Source organism: Equus asinus, chromosome 20 (assembly GCF_041296235.1).
Source record: "Equus asinus isolate D_3611 breed Donkey chromosome 20, EquAss-T2T_v2, whole genome shotgun sequence".
NCBI classification, from domain to species: domain Eukaryota; kingdom Metazoa; phylum Chordata; class Mammalia; order Perissodactyla; family Equidae; genus Equus; species Equus asinus.
The window spans coordinates 46,705,420-46,720,283 of NC_091809.1; the positions used below are offsets into that span (position 1 = coordinate 46,705,420).

General features: G+C 49.4%; 1 protein-coding gene across 2 annotated transcripts in view; it reads left to right on the forward strand.

Moving 5' to 3' along the window:
* DSCAML1 (DS cell adhesion molecule like 1) overlaps positions 1-14,864 on the forward strand; it is a 340,977-nt gene that overhangs the window by 80,642 nt on the left and 245,471 nt on the right. The gene's annotated exons all lie outside the window — the stretch shown is intronic.

Genomic DNA, 14,864 nt, shown 5'->3' on the forward strand with positions numbered 1-14,864 from the left:
GTGCTTTTTTAAAAAAAAAAAAAAACTTAAATAAATGCACTATTAGATTAAAAAATTGTACAGCATTATATAGCTTATAATGCCATGGTAGATTTTTAAACCTCTAAAAGCATATGCATTAAAGCAATTTTCTGAACTAATACAGCAAGAGGTCCACAAAAGCCTTACCACGTTTGATAATAGTTGCCATCTTCAGTTGAGGATAATGATGTTAACAAATGTAATGGGAGTAATGAGTGGAGATTCAAAAAGCTGCTTTTGTTTAATTTTTTTGTAATGCAAATTTAGTTTGGAGATGAAAGGAGGGGGGACCCTCTTATTTGAAATGAATCTTAATCCCAGCTGATGATAGGCTAGTTGTAGGCAGAAGTGGCTTCACTGTGGAATTAAACAATCCGGAGATGCAGTTATTAAGGTGACGGGGATGAAATTGAAAAAAATAAGTTGCTGCAGGATCAGATCTTTCTTGAGCCTGGAATTGCAGACGTTTGGGTAAAGAGGCCTCAGTCTGCCATGGTGTTGTCCCTGGAGTGGATTCTCTGTGCCAGGGATTGGAGGCCTGTGCCTGGTGAGTGGAGTGGGTGGGAACACCTCAACCTGGTATAGGAAGAAACGGGTGATGAGGAAGAGAACTGCCCTGAGCCGGGGTGCTCTGTGGGACCCTGAGTTCTTTTAGGAAGCCCCCCAACTGGTTCCGATCAGGGACTTCAGCAAGCTCTTCTGCCCCTCAGTTTTTCTCTTCTGTAAAATGGGAGCAGCAGAGTGCTCTCACAGTTGGTGCATGTTTAAGGGTGATGGGGCTCATTGTCTTAATTCCTCAAAAGAAGGGAGGGTGGCACAAAGCAGAGCAGCTGTAACTCCTCCCAACCTCATTTTTCTTTGCCCTTGGCGGAACCCAGCCTGCCCCATGAAGCAGAAATTATAACCCCGACTTTGATGCACAAAGGAAAATATCTGCTCTTCTGTTCAAAAATGCCATCCTGGTGGCCACCTCGGTGGTGTAGTGGTTAAATTCGTGTGCTCTGCTTCAGCAGCCCAGGGTTTGTGGGTTCGGATCCCGAGCATGACCCTACACGTCCCTCATCAAGCCATGCTGCGGCAGCGTCCCATATACAAATAGAGGAAGACTGGCACACGTAATAGCTCAGGCACCATCTTCCTCAAGCAAAAAGAGGAAGATTGGCAGCAGATGTTAGCTCAGAGCCAGTCCTCCTCACCAAAAAAAAAAAAAAGAAAAGGAAAAAAGCCATCCTGAAAGACTCCTCCGGGGTCACTCAGGAGTATGCTCCATTTTCTTGGTTTTCTCTAGAGAAGGCAGGAGCAACGAAGCTTGAACCACTGGATGCACCTCTCTAACAATCTGCCCATCTTAGGAGCAGAGTTGGGTGGAGGTTAACTTTGTCACCTTGAAGTGATGATCCAATGCCAATGGCATTGATGACAGGTACCATGTGGCTGAGGGCTGGTAGGCTCTTTCTTTTTGACTGTGTTCCATTTTCCCAATTAGAATGTCAACTTCCAGAGGGCAGGGACACTACTGTATCTGTGGGATTGTCTGGGGGGGCCTGTCTAGATACTGGGCTCACCAGACGCTGCCTAACAGTTACCATTTGCCAAGCTGTTCATGTGCAGGCAGTTTCTAGAAGTTAGCAGCTCATTTCATTTAATACTGACAACAGTCTACCAGGTAGGCACCGTAATCATCCCTAGTTCACGGATAGGGAAACTGAGTCACAGAGCGGTTAAGTCACACGGTCATATGGGATGTAAGTGGCAGAGCTGAGCTCCACACCAGGAGTCTGCTTCCCCATTCTAGTTCCTAAGGATCATCCTGGATACATTTGTGGGTTGCTCAAGCTTGGGGAGGGGGCTCTTGGCCCAGGATCTGTGTCAGATCCCACTGCCCACAGCCAGGAAGCCATGATTGGAGGGCAGCCCACCCCGAGGAAGGCTACCTGCTGGCTAAAGGAAGGTTTTGGGGGGTAAAATTATTCTTAGGAAGAGTATCATAAAATGATATGATTTTGAGAGGGTGTAGAGAAGTGGGAAATATGACTTATAGCCACTAGCTTCCCCAGTTTACAGCTTTAATTAATCTGAAATTGCAACATAGATTTTTATGATTAGCAGGGCCATCTCACTGAGCAGACAAGGAACCTTTAAGGATGGTCCCAGGATGAATCTGGGAGATGAAATATCCTTGCAGTAAACAAGGCAATGTTAGAGGAAGCGAAGTAAAATACAAGTCCTGGGCCATCAGGACAGTAGTCTGTCAGCACGACAAGGTCTTCCTGGACCTTCCCTGGCAGAGGGGACAGCCATCCGTGCACCAAGGGCAGGACTGCGCTGAGGCTGGGTCAAGTCTGGTGATTTCTCCTTTGTACGTGTGACCAAGGAGGCCCAGCCTGAAAGCCAGGACACTGAGCCGACTCCTTGCTCCTTTGCTCTGGGTCTGTCCCATTGTCATTGTCACCCCCAGGGGTGGCTCCCCAGGGAACTGGGCCTGGACCACCTCCCTGGGGTCTCGTCTTTCTCACAACTGCTACTGAGGCTGATGCATTAGGAAACTTGCCTGTTGCCCTGAAGATGCTGATCTGTTGGCTCCTCTCTTGTGAAGCCTCACCCCAAAGCCAGTGAACCCAGAAAGAGAGAGTTAGATAACCATGTCCATGAAATTTATTGAAATAGCCACTTAGAAACCCTTTCTGGCTACTTTTTTAAACAGAATGTTTGTGTCTCCTCCCTCCCCCCATTCATATATTGACTCTCTAACCCCCTCATGTGACTGTATTTGGAGATGAGACTTCTAAGGAAGTAATAAAGATTAAATGAGGTCATTGAGTGGGACCCTCATCTGACAGGATTAGTTTCCTTATAAGAAGAGGCACCAGAAAGCTCACTCTCCTCTCTCTGCCGTGTGAGGACACAGTGAGAAGGCAGCCGTCTGCAAACCAAGGCGAGCGTCTTCACCAGACACTGAGCCTGCTGGCTCCTTGATCTTGGACTTCGAGTCTCCGGAACCGTGAGAAAATAAATTTCTGAGATTTAAGCCACTTGGCCTATGGTATTTTGTTAGGGCAGCCCAAGCAGATTAATACAGCTACCATCTTGTTTCACGATGGCCAATGGCTGACTGGACCATAGATTGATACCAGGCCGTATCTGAAGTCCTTAGTAACATACCAAGGTTGGAGTTTATCATAAAGTGAAAAGTCCAGGAGGTCGATAGGATCAGTGTTCCCATCTCACAGATGAGGAAACTGAAGCTCAGAGGGTTTGAATTTCTTGCCCAAGTCAAAGAGCTGGTGAGTACATTTGAAGGAGGTTCTGTAACTGATAGGCTGTGATTCTGGGAGAGGACTGTGCCTCGGATGAACCTGGGACAACTTACTGGGTGGCATGTAATGGGAGCCCACACCCCTATCCAGCCCTTACCTCACATCCTGCTGTGTATCTGGGCGCATGGAGTGAGAAGGAAGAGACAGCCTGGGGATGGGTATGGAGGGGTGTGCTCCTTGGAAGTCTCCTCCCACCCTTGCCCACCCTCCGGCAGGACCCGGGTAGCCTTCGCCCTGATGGAACAGTATGGTTCCCCTTGGGTGCGATGTGCCATCTCTGACATGTACCCCCTGCCCGTGTCTCCAGAGCACCTGAGAACGCCCTCTCTCAGGACAGCGTGTGTCCCTTCTGAAAATGAAAGTAGCAGGAATGCCTTAGGTGCAAAGGAATATATCAGTTCCTCAAAAATATTGGCCACTAGTGCTTCTCGAGGGCTTGCTATGTGCCAAGCACTGCATATTTACTATTTCATGTGACTCACACAAACGTCCTTTGAGTTATATATTATTATTATTCCCACTTTATGAAAAAGAAAACTGAGGCTTAGAGAAGTTAAGAAACTTGCCCGAAGTCAAAGGGAATTGAATTGGTTTAGGAAGAGCAACAGAACCTTGAGTGACTAAGATAGTTTGAGATTTGATATCAAGTCCACTTTACAGCAGGGCTGTCCAAAGAAATCTGGCATCTTTGCAGGTAGTGAGTTTTTTCTCACTACAGATGGTCCAGCAGAAGGAAGACACTGCCCTGTGGGGATGGGGATGGCCATGGGGACGGGGAGGATGTGGCAGAGCTGTGGCTTTGGATGTTGGGGTTAAACTAGACAGGTTTGAAGTCCCTTCCAACCTCGAGTCTCCTTGACTTCCCACGATTAGTGTGGGAAAACTGAGTGTCACAATGTCCCTTTGGTGGGAGGGGAAGTGTAGGGCACACAGAGGGAGGTGGGAGATACTGAAGACATGGTTTGTCCTGTGCAGCTGACACTTCTCAAATTTGCCATTGGCCTAATCCAGTCTGTATCTTCTCCCCTTGGTAAATCTATGCTGGGGGTCCAGTCTCTGCCGGAACCTCTCAGGGATGGAGAAGGTACTAACCCCTGCTCCCCAAGACTGGGAGATGGCTTCTTAATGGCCCTTTAGAAGCATCTGGTCTACCTGCCTTCAGGCAGCTCAGACTCTTACAAAGCCTCCTTGGGTAGGAGGAGTCTGCCTCCACCAGCTTTGTGGCAGGCCTGGTGGGGGCTACGTGTGCTGGTTTGGGGAGACATCTGGAAGACTGGCTTGGGAGGCAGTTCCTTTGGAAGGAGGATGGAGGAGCAGAGAGGAGAGAGAAGCAGGAGAACCTCCAAGATCATTCACTTTCTCCTCTTTTCTCTGGCAGTCAGGAAACCAATTCCATTTGTTGTTCCATCTTCCTAGCTTTCAAAAGGTGGTATTTATTTAATCACCTGAAATTTAAGCTGACTCTCTGGGCAGGGATGTGACTGTCCCTAACTAATGTGTTCTGTCACAGGTGTCCACTTGCCCACTACCACCCATCTGCTGGGCTAAGGGTCAGTCACATCAGGAAATGGGAACACCAGCTCCCACAAAGTACAGACTTTATAGGTAATGTAAAACCTGCTCATGGCGGGCCGGCCCCGTGGCCTCGTGGTTAAGTTTGGTGAGCTCTGCTTCAGCTGCCTGGGTTCAGTTCCTGGGTGCAGACCTACACCACTCATCAGTGGCCAAGCTATGGTGGCAACCCACACACAAAATAGGGAAGATTGGCAGGAATAGCTCCAGGCAAATCTTCCTGAGCAAAAAAAATAAATAAACACACAAACAAAAAAGCCTGTTGAGTCTCCACCAGAAGCCCAGCCAAAACCAAGTAAGACCTACATACTGGAGCAAGAAGAAAACTAGATTCTGTTTGTATCCGTGCATCTGGGCCCATTTGCGATGCTGTATTTTCACATGTGAGTTGGTCACAGAGGCATGCAACTTCAGAGCTGGAACGCTGCCCTCATGATGTTGATTTAGAATGCCTCCGATCTGCCCACTTCATTTTACAGAAGAGAGAACACAGGTCTAAAGCCACCTTCTCAAGGTTATAGCAATTCCATCCTGTGACGACTCCAAGAATCTTCCCGTTACAGTAAGGGTCCCAGGTGGTATTTATAATTGAACAAGTTTGGGAAAACAGAGTTAAGGGACTTGCCCAAGATATTAGTGGCAGAAGTGGGGCTAAGACATAGGCCTCCTGCCTCCCCTCACGTTACACATTTGTGCACAGATCAGGGAGTTTCCTGGGACCCGCGAGTGTTTGCACAGATGCGTCCCCTCCGTGGATGGCTGCCACCCTCCTGACTTGCGGTTCACCGGGAAAAGTCCATCTGGCCCAGAACGTGTGTGATGAAGAGATGCACCGTTCAGAGGGTCTTCCCATTCACATGTCTCTCTTCTAGCCCTTAATCCTACTGGATTATCTAAACTGAACACTGAGCTCTGATCCCTGTCCTCCCTGGGGAGAGGCGGACACTGAGACATGGGGAAGTTAGAGGTGGTCTGAACTCTGATCTATATCTGCCTGGCGGCTTGCTTCCCCAGGAGAAAATAGGAGAGGCTGATTTGAAACCAACTGACGAACCGAATCAGGACCTAGGCAGGACCTCCACCTAGTGGAGACTGCTCACGTGGTTTGGAAGGGAAGAGGTGAGCCTGTTAGAGAGGGCCATGGCGCAGGGAGATTTTGGTATCCATAGCCAGCAGGAAGAAGTTTGGATTGGTAGGAGGAGATGGGGTACTTCATTCCTGGTGGGCTCCCAAAATAAAGCTCATTGGGCCCAGACACCCTCAGCTTTTCCTCTGCTTTTTTTCTCCCCAAATCCCCCCAGTACATAGTTGCATATATTAGTTGTGGGTCCTTCTAGTTGTGGCATGTGGGATGCTGCCTCAACATGGCCTGATGAGTGATGCCATGTCCACGCCCAGGATCCGAACCCTGGGCCGCCAAAGCGGAGCGCGTGAACTTAACCACTCTGCCACGGGGCTGGTCCCGACCCTCACCTTTTCAACTGTATGGGAGAGAACCGGGTTAGACAGAGGAATGGGCATCCATTCTGAAATTGCTCAGCCTACCCAAGTTCACTAACAGCTTGAGAGCTATTCCCACTTAAAAGCACAACTCTAGTCTATCCCCATTGGATGAATGAAAAAATCGAGGCTCAGAGAGGTTAAGCACTGGCCTAAGGTCACACTTCCCCTCTTAGCTAACTTCCCGCCTCCCCCAGTATTGAACACTTGGGAATTTAGAATTCTGAACTTCACTTCTAGAGAGAAATCCTTCTGAGACTCGGGGGTGGGTGGGTGGAAGTAATACGAAGATGCTCACTTGTTTGCGATTATTTAGTTATAGTTCTGCTTAGAGGCGAGCGAGTGGGCAAGACATGTGGACCAGGTGGTTTGGACCCTTATCAGGCTCTTTCTGAGCCCCAATTTTTCCCCTCCCCACTGGAGATAATTCCAGGTGGCCCCCATGGTGGTTTTGAGCCTCAAATAAGTCCCTTGTTTGTCACAGAGAGAATCTACTGTACAGAACATATGTTAATCGTGTGGATGGTGGGGGTGAGAAGAGGAATTTTTAGCAGGGAAAGAAATCTTTCTCCTCCACATCTCCGGAGGGTGGAAGTGTCTTATTTCTAACAAAAGGAAAAAAAATGTAATATTGTCTTAAAAGAAAAATACTATCCATACTTAGAATTAATTGGCCTTGGATTAGGATTGTCCAGGAAAAATTTAGACTCCCCGGTTGAATGTCCCTGTCACCCAGCATTCAGCTGGCCTCTCTAGCCGTCCGAGCGTTCTCCCGGAATGCAAACTCACTTTAATAACAGCCTAAGCAAAATAAAATTAGAAAGGTGATTCTGCTGAGGGGAAGATCATATATTGCGTGTCAAAGGCAAACGCACACTATTTTTAGATTGTGCATTGTAGGGGTTATCTGCCTTCTCCACGCCTCCCAGCCCTCGGGCCACCCTCCCTTCCTGGCGTGGAGACGGAGAGCTGACACTCCGCGCCCCGCGGTGCGCAGGCATAGCTGCCAGCGCTCTCCTTAGCCCCCTGCCTCCCCCACCCACCTAATGCACACAGGGAGACAGAAGCGCTCTCCCCATATTCCCCTGAATGAAGAGCTCTCTGTTAGTTACCACCAACCTGGCAGGGCCCCGGTGGATAGTACCGTCCCCGCTGTGAGGTACCAAAATAAATGGTTTTGAGGCACCACGGGGAAATATGCTGAGACTTGCATACAATTAAAACAGTTATTAATACTTGCGTTGTTCCTGGGGTGTGGGTGTGCGTGACATCTACCTTTTCCCTTTGGCTGGAGCGAAACAAGAGAACATATGTTCTCGTCACCGGGGCTTCCAGCCCCGTCACCGTCACCGGGAGCAAGGCAACCACGTGTAGCGAGAAATCTCAGCCCCTCCTCCCTCCAGCTCCTGGGCCTCCCACCCGTCTGCCTGGTTTGACCCAGGACGTCTGGGCTGGGGGGCTGGATGTCCGAGTTTTAACCGTAAAATTTTTCCGGATTTCCATTTTGCCATCTGTCTAAAAACCATTTTTAAATGTGTGTGTGGTATGGGAGGGGGTGAATGTGGGGATGGGGCCCGGGGAGGATGAAAGGAATAAGCACACTAGCAGATACTCTGACCCACCTGGTTGGGTTGTCGGAAGGAAGAGGAACACATGCGAGGGCACTGGGAGCTTTTCAGGGAAGAAGTCTGAGGAATGATAATTAAGTCTTTACCTTTATTTATTTATTTTTTTTGAAGTAAATTTCATTATCATCATCTTGCCTGGTTTGCTTCAGGTCAGTCTGTTCCTCCTTCCTCCCTTCCTCTCCACTTCCCTCCTTCCCTCCTGCCCTTCCTCCCTTCCTTTTCTCCTTATTTATTTCTCTCTCCTTCTTCCTCTCATCTTTTTCCTTTCTTCATAGGAGTTAGGAGCATGAACTTTGGAGTCTGCTGTGTGATCCTGTACAAGTTATTTAACCTCCTAAAACCTCAGTTTCCCCACCCGTGAAGTGGGCATAATAATTCTTGTGAGAATTAACCTGGCTAACATGAGTGAGGAAGTTGGCACAGGGACACACGGCTTGTGCTGTAATGTGTGTGGGAGGTGGTAATAGTTGTTGTTATGATCATCGTCATCGTTTCTCCTTTCTCCGAAGGTTTCCTGGGCTACCTCTAGATATGGTTCTAGACCACGCTCTGGAGATGGACATTCCAGCAAAAGTCTCTTCCTCAGGGCGCCCACAGTCTTATGGGCTGACACGCTTGCTGCCACGTCTACTCAGCTGTCTTTAGGGAGGTCAGATTCTGGATGGAGTAAGGCTGATGATGGAAGGAGAAACTCCGATTTCTGGGTATTGGAAAAGGTCAGGAGTGGGGTGGAGATTTGTATTTTGATGATAGGATAGCTAATGGGCCTCAAATGCATTTGTCACTTGGGAGTCGAGGTTTCCTGGGACCAGAAAACTAGCAACCACAGAAGCAAAGCTGGTTTCAGTGTCAATATTTGCCACACACGGTGAGTAAACAGTCTCCCAGATCAGAATCCAGCATCTGGGCAGGGGACGCGGTGGTGCACAAGGGCCATAGCTTAGGGCAGGCCGCCCTCTGAATAGCAGACAGAAGGCTTCCGATGGGATGAAGAACAAGAAATCTCTCTCCAGTTCCCCTTAGAGGGTCACAGTGTTGGTGACGGCAGCCTGGACAACCTCAAGATGAAATAGCCTTGGGGTAACTGAGAGTTGGAGGCCTGAGCTCCAGCACTGTGCCTTCAAAATCACTGGTTTGCATAACGGAGTTGCCGAGCAGCCCAGAAATTCTCTGCGGGCTCCCATCTCCTCTCCGCACTGTTCTGCGCTCACCGCTGGCGGCTGCACCGGGTCTGAACCCCAGTGCCTGCGTCTTTACTGGGTGAGCCACAACTGCGGTCACGTTCACGGAGAAGCTGCATGTTCGCTCTGCTAATTTACAGAAACCTCCAGATGCGAACTCACCAAGTAGATAAATTAGGAGATGGTTATTTGCATTCCTGAAAGTCTTCTATTTTATAAGGAGGATTAATCACAAGAATCCGTTAACTATGAGTTTCTGCTGGATCATGCGGGGTGGAGTTATACCTGACAGAGGCTTTGGGGGAAGACGTGTAAAGTTAAAGAACTAGAACCTCTGTTGACATCCCAACAGTTGGAAATGAAGATAAAGCGCCTCTGACATTATAATGAAGCTCAATGGGAAATACTGTGTGACTCACAAAAACTTGATAATCACACAATTTTTATAAAGCTGTATTAACTGTTTATCCATTCATGCAGTGACCATATATTAGACAACTACTATGTACCAGGAAGTGTGATATGAATAAGACATAGTCCTTGTTTTGAAGACAACTTCAAGGAACAATAAATCCACGCTGATGGTGTGGAATGGGAATTGCTGTGAGGAGGGTAAGCAGCAAACACGGTGGACTCACGGAGGAGGAGCGGTCAGGGAAGGCTTCCCGGAGGAGACGAAGCTTAGGCTATGGAGAGGCAGTGTTTGCTAGCCGAAGAAGAGGGGAAGGGGCTATCTTGGCAGAGGGAACATGCCACAGGAAGACTGCACGTTCTGGGGACTCAGCGGGCAGTGCATGAAGGGTATGGGTGGGTTGGGGGGACAAGGTTAAGAAGGAGGGCAAGGGCCTGCTGAGGTCACAAAGGGTTTTCTCTGCTTCACCAAAGAGCCTCAGCTTTTCCTAAAAGCAATGGGGGCTATTGAATTATTTCAAGTAGGGGGTCTGAGATGATCCTATTTGCATTTTAGAAAGATCGTTCTGGCAGCAGCAAGGAGGGTTGACTGGGGAGCCAGACAGGAAAGAAGCAAGCCCATGAGAAGTGGGCAGAGCCCGACCGAGGTGTCGGGAGAAGGACTGGAGAGCAGGCTCGGGTACCAGATAAGGTGGTTGACTTTGTGTCTCTATGAAACTGTGGATGTGGACGGGAGGGAGGGGAGGCGTCCAAAGGACCAACAGAGCAGTAGTCACAGCTGCCACATGTTGTGTTTCCCCTGCATGGCCAGGATGTTTGCCTTCCATACATCTGGAGTGGGGTCAATGGCCTGGGAGTTATGATGCTGGACACGAGGGGTGACATCCCCAGGACATGCAGGCCACCAGGCCTGGGGTAGGAGAGTGAAGACTGTGAGCCAGCAACTGAAGCAGGACAGCTAGGAGTCAGTGACAGAGGACAGGCAGAGGGGCTGTGCCCAGATGGCAGTCGTGGGCTCCTAAGAGGCCAACTTCATTTGATGATGTGGGAATAGCCATTTGGAAACAGGCATGGGGCTGGAGAAGCAGGTCCCCAGACCCCAACTTGTTCCCCCCAAAGTCTCCCAGGGCCCGTCCCCAGAGAGCAGCCAGCTCTTCCTCCTCTGAAGAAGGTGGCCTCGTCTCCCACCTGCCACTGGATGCATCTCAGACTGAGTTCGGTGACAAATATTGAACTATTTTTCAGAAGTGTTAATTGGGATTTTTAATTGACCATAAACAGGTTATCAGAGCCTGTTCATGTCTGGCCATTGTTTATTCCCCAGGGGACAATCCCACCCAGAGTGGTGTCATCACCCAGCAAGCACATGTTCCCTGCCCCCCATTGCTTCTCTTGTTTTAGTTTTGCCTCATTTAAAAATAAAATAAAGCAAACTCTGTGCGGCCGTAGAAGGCAGGACCTGAAGCCGTGTAAGTGCTGGCAGTGAATGCTGAATGGCTCTGTCCGGCCGTAGTGGCCACCGGTGCTGCACAGTGTTGTTAGAACATTGTAGAAAGGGCTGCTCTGCTTCTGCTGAGTGGAGGGGAGCCCCGGCCCATGTTAGGGCTTCTGCTCCCGGCACTCCACGTGGCACTGGCCAAATGGGGGTGAGGCTGGCATGGATTCACCTCAGTCACAGTTGCCCCTCCAGCCAGGAAGTCTTGCTTCTCGCTTCTCCACACTGATCAGTGCCCTGTAGATACATCCTAGGAATCTGGTTTGTCGTGATCGAGGTATTGGTTATTGATGGTGAAAAGTAGGGCAGTCAATTGCTAGTTGGCCTCACACATCCTATTTCAGACCTAATTCTGGCCTTGTGCTCTGAGCTGCTGCTTCTCTGGGCTTGGGTTGGAATCGGCTGGGGTGCCCTAGTGGTCACAGGGGGCCAGGGAGCAAGCGCCGTCTACTGCCATCCAGAGGGCTCCAGATAAAGGGACTCATTGGCATGAAGGCGGAAGAGGAAATGGGATGGTCTAACCTCTTGGAAAGAGCCTCGAGGCTGCAGCCAACTTCCTCAGCCTCTCCAGACCTCAGCTGAGCATCTTTGAGACAGTCTCTGCCCAGTGAAGAAAGCGAAATGAGAGGGTGGGCTTGAAAGATTTGGGGAAATTTTAGAGCACTATTATGATGAATAGACTCATTCATTCTTAGAAAATATCTATTGAGCAGATGCCAGGCGCTCTTCAAGGCCCCGTGGATTCAGAGCTGAATACGGCCAGGCTTCTGAACCACCCTCCATCCAGCTCGTGAGCTCCCAAAAGGAGGAGAACACCAGATAAGTGTGAGGTCTCATTATCAAGTGCCCGCCTACCCACCAAAAAGCGAGTCCATTGGTCCGTGTGTGCCTTTGTGCCACACTTTTTGTTACGAACTCTCCACGATCTGTACACTTAGGCCCCCTCCTTGTTTTGATGACCATTCAGCTTCTAGAAGTGACAGTGAGTCAAGCCCAGGAGCTTTATTGAGAAGCTGGATGGGGTGTGGCGGAGGGGGTGGGCGGTGTTCGGATTTCTTCTGTATCAGTTTGGGTCCTCCAAGAAGCAGATGGAGATGGAGACAGATGTGCAGCCGACTTCTGGGGAGAAAGTTCTGTGGACCATAAAGAGGAGAGGGAGCAGAAGTCAGTGGGGAGAGCCTTCAGTCCCGATGCAGGTGCGAAACCTGAGAAGGGAGAAGGAAGGAAGGGAGGATGGGGCTGGAAGCCTCAGACTGCAGTGCCGCTCGGAGGGAGTCTTGGCCAGGCCACTGGAAGGCCCTAGAGCAAAGATGGCCTCTTCCAGTGAGGACTCCTGGGTTGAGTGGGGATGACCCAGCTCTGGAGCCTGTGCTGTGCTCCAACGCTGGCTCAGAGCAGCCCGGGGAGAGCCTGGTCTTGGTGGAAAAGCTGCGCTGGGTGCTGAAGGTGCAGTAGCTGGCGGCCACCTGGTCCTTGTGGTGTTTTTCCTGCAAAGGGAGGTCCCAGCAGTGTGCTCCAAGGTTGCCATGTCCTGTTTCCCCACATCAGCTCCCTCTGGCTCCTGGCATCTCTCCTTTTGCTGTAGCCCTCACCGCTGTGCTCTGGGGGCAGCCTTATGACGCCAAAGCTCCCGTCCACTCCCCTGGACCTCAGATCTCTTCCCCTGAGCCCACCCTCACCTTCCTCTTCCCAGTCGACACAGAGCCTGTGTTCCAGCGCCCTCCACGCTCTGGTAGACAAGGCGAGGCTTTCTCCACAGGTGTGCTTCACCACCACCTTGGTGAGCCCCTGCCCTGGCTGTTCAGATGCTCGCTGCTGGGTCTCCTCGCCTTCTCTGCACCGCTAGAGTCCACCAGGGCCTGCCTTCGCCCTCTGAGGACCGGCCCGTCCAGTGGCCCTGTTGTTGATGGATGGCCAGGTAGCTACACAGGTTAAGGAATCCACGCTAGAGTGTTATTGAGTCCTGGTGCTTGATGAATTACTTCTGGGTAACATTTACACGTTGACAGACCTTTTCAGTGCCTTAGCCCAAAAGAGGGTTGTGTCATGCATAAAGGCTCTGTGCTTGGCAAACCTCACAGGATGGCATGGGCCAGAGGAATTCATTTTGCTCTCTCAGAGCACTGCCAGTGAACTGTCCTGGGAATGTGTGTGGAGGTACAAAAGGCAGAGGGTTAGGATTTTTTAAAACAACCAGACTCAAAAATGAGTTGAATAGAAATTTCTCGAAAGGGGATTAAGAATGGCTAATGAGCACATGAAAAGATGCTCAACGTCATTAGTCCTTGGGGAAATGCAAATCAAAATCACCATGAGATACCACTTCACACCGATAAGGGTGGCTACTATCCAAGAAACGGAAAATAACAAGTATTGGCGAGCATGTGGAGAAATCGGAACCCTTGTTCACTGTCGGTGGGAATGTAAAATGGCGCAGCCACTACAGAAAACAGTATGGCAGCTCCTCAAAAAATTAAAAATAGAATTACCATGTGATTCAGCAATTCTACTTCTGGGCATACATCCAAAAGAATTGAAAGCAGGGTCCTGAGAGAGATCTGTTCACGTGTGTTCATGGCAGCATTACTCTCGATAGGTGGAAGCAACCCAAGTGTCCATCGACAGGTGACTGGATAAACAAAATGTGGTCTATGCATACAATGGAATATTACTCAGCCTTCAAAAGGGGGGAATTCTGACACATGCTACGCCACAGATGAACCATGAGGACATTATGCTAAGTGAAATGAGCCTGTCACAAAAAGACAAATAGTGTATGATTCCACTTAAGTGAGGTTCCTGGAGTAGTCAGATTTGTAGAGACAGAAAGTAGAATGGTGGTTGCCAGGGGCTGGGGGATGGGGAAATGAGGAGTCATTGTTTCATGGGTTTGGAGTTTCAGTTTGGGAAGATGAAAAATTTCCAGAGATGGATGGTGGTGATGGTTATATAATAATATGAATACACTAAACTCTACACTTAAAATGATCAAGATGTAAATTTTACATTATGTGTATTTTACCACTATAAAAAAATTGTTAGGGGCTGGCCCAATGGCATAGTGATTGGTTTTGTACACTCTGCTTCACTGGCCCAGGACAATCTTCTTCAAGCAAAGGGAGGAGGGTTGGCAATAGATGTTAGCTCAGGGCCAATCTTCCTCACCAAAAGAAAAAAAAAACAAGAGGGGCTGGCCCCATGGCCTAGTGGTTAAATTTATCATGCTCTGCTTTGGTGGCATGAGTTTGGTTCCTGGACACAGACCTATACCTCTCGTCAGTGGTCATGCTGTGGTGGCGGCCCACATACAAAATAGAGGAAGGTTGGCACAGATGTTAGCTCAGGGTAGATCTTCCTCAGGGGAAAAAAAAAAGTGAAAAAAAGGGTCATGGTTTACCATGAGAGAAGAAGGAGACAAATAGATTGACCTCAGGTTTGCCTGAGGATCTTCTAATCAGGGTACGCAACAAGGCAGGACCAAAGTCTTAAACACAGGTTAGAAACCAGGAGGGACTGCCAAAGGGGATCCCTGCAGAAAACGAGCTACATGAGGGCAGGCGGCCGGGTGCAGGCGGCTGAGAACAGGAACAGTAGCCAGCCAAACCTGGGTTTGACCTTGATGCTGCCAACTCAGTGCTGTGTGACTTTGGACAAGTGATCTAACCTCTCTGAGTCTTTGTTTCCTTGTCTATAAAATAGGGAGACTATACTAACAGCATCGGAGCTATTGTGAAGCTAG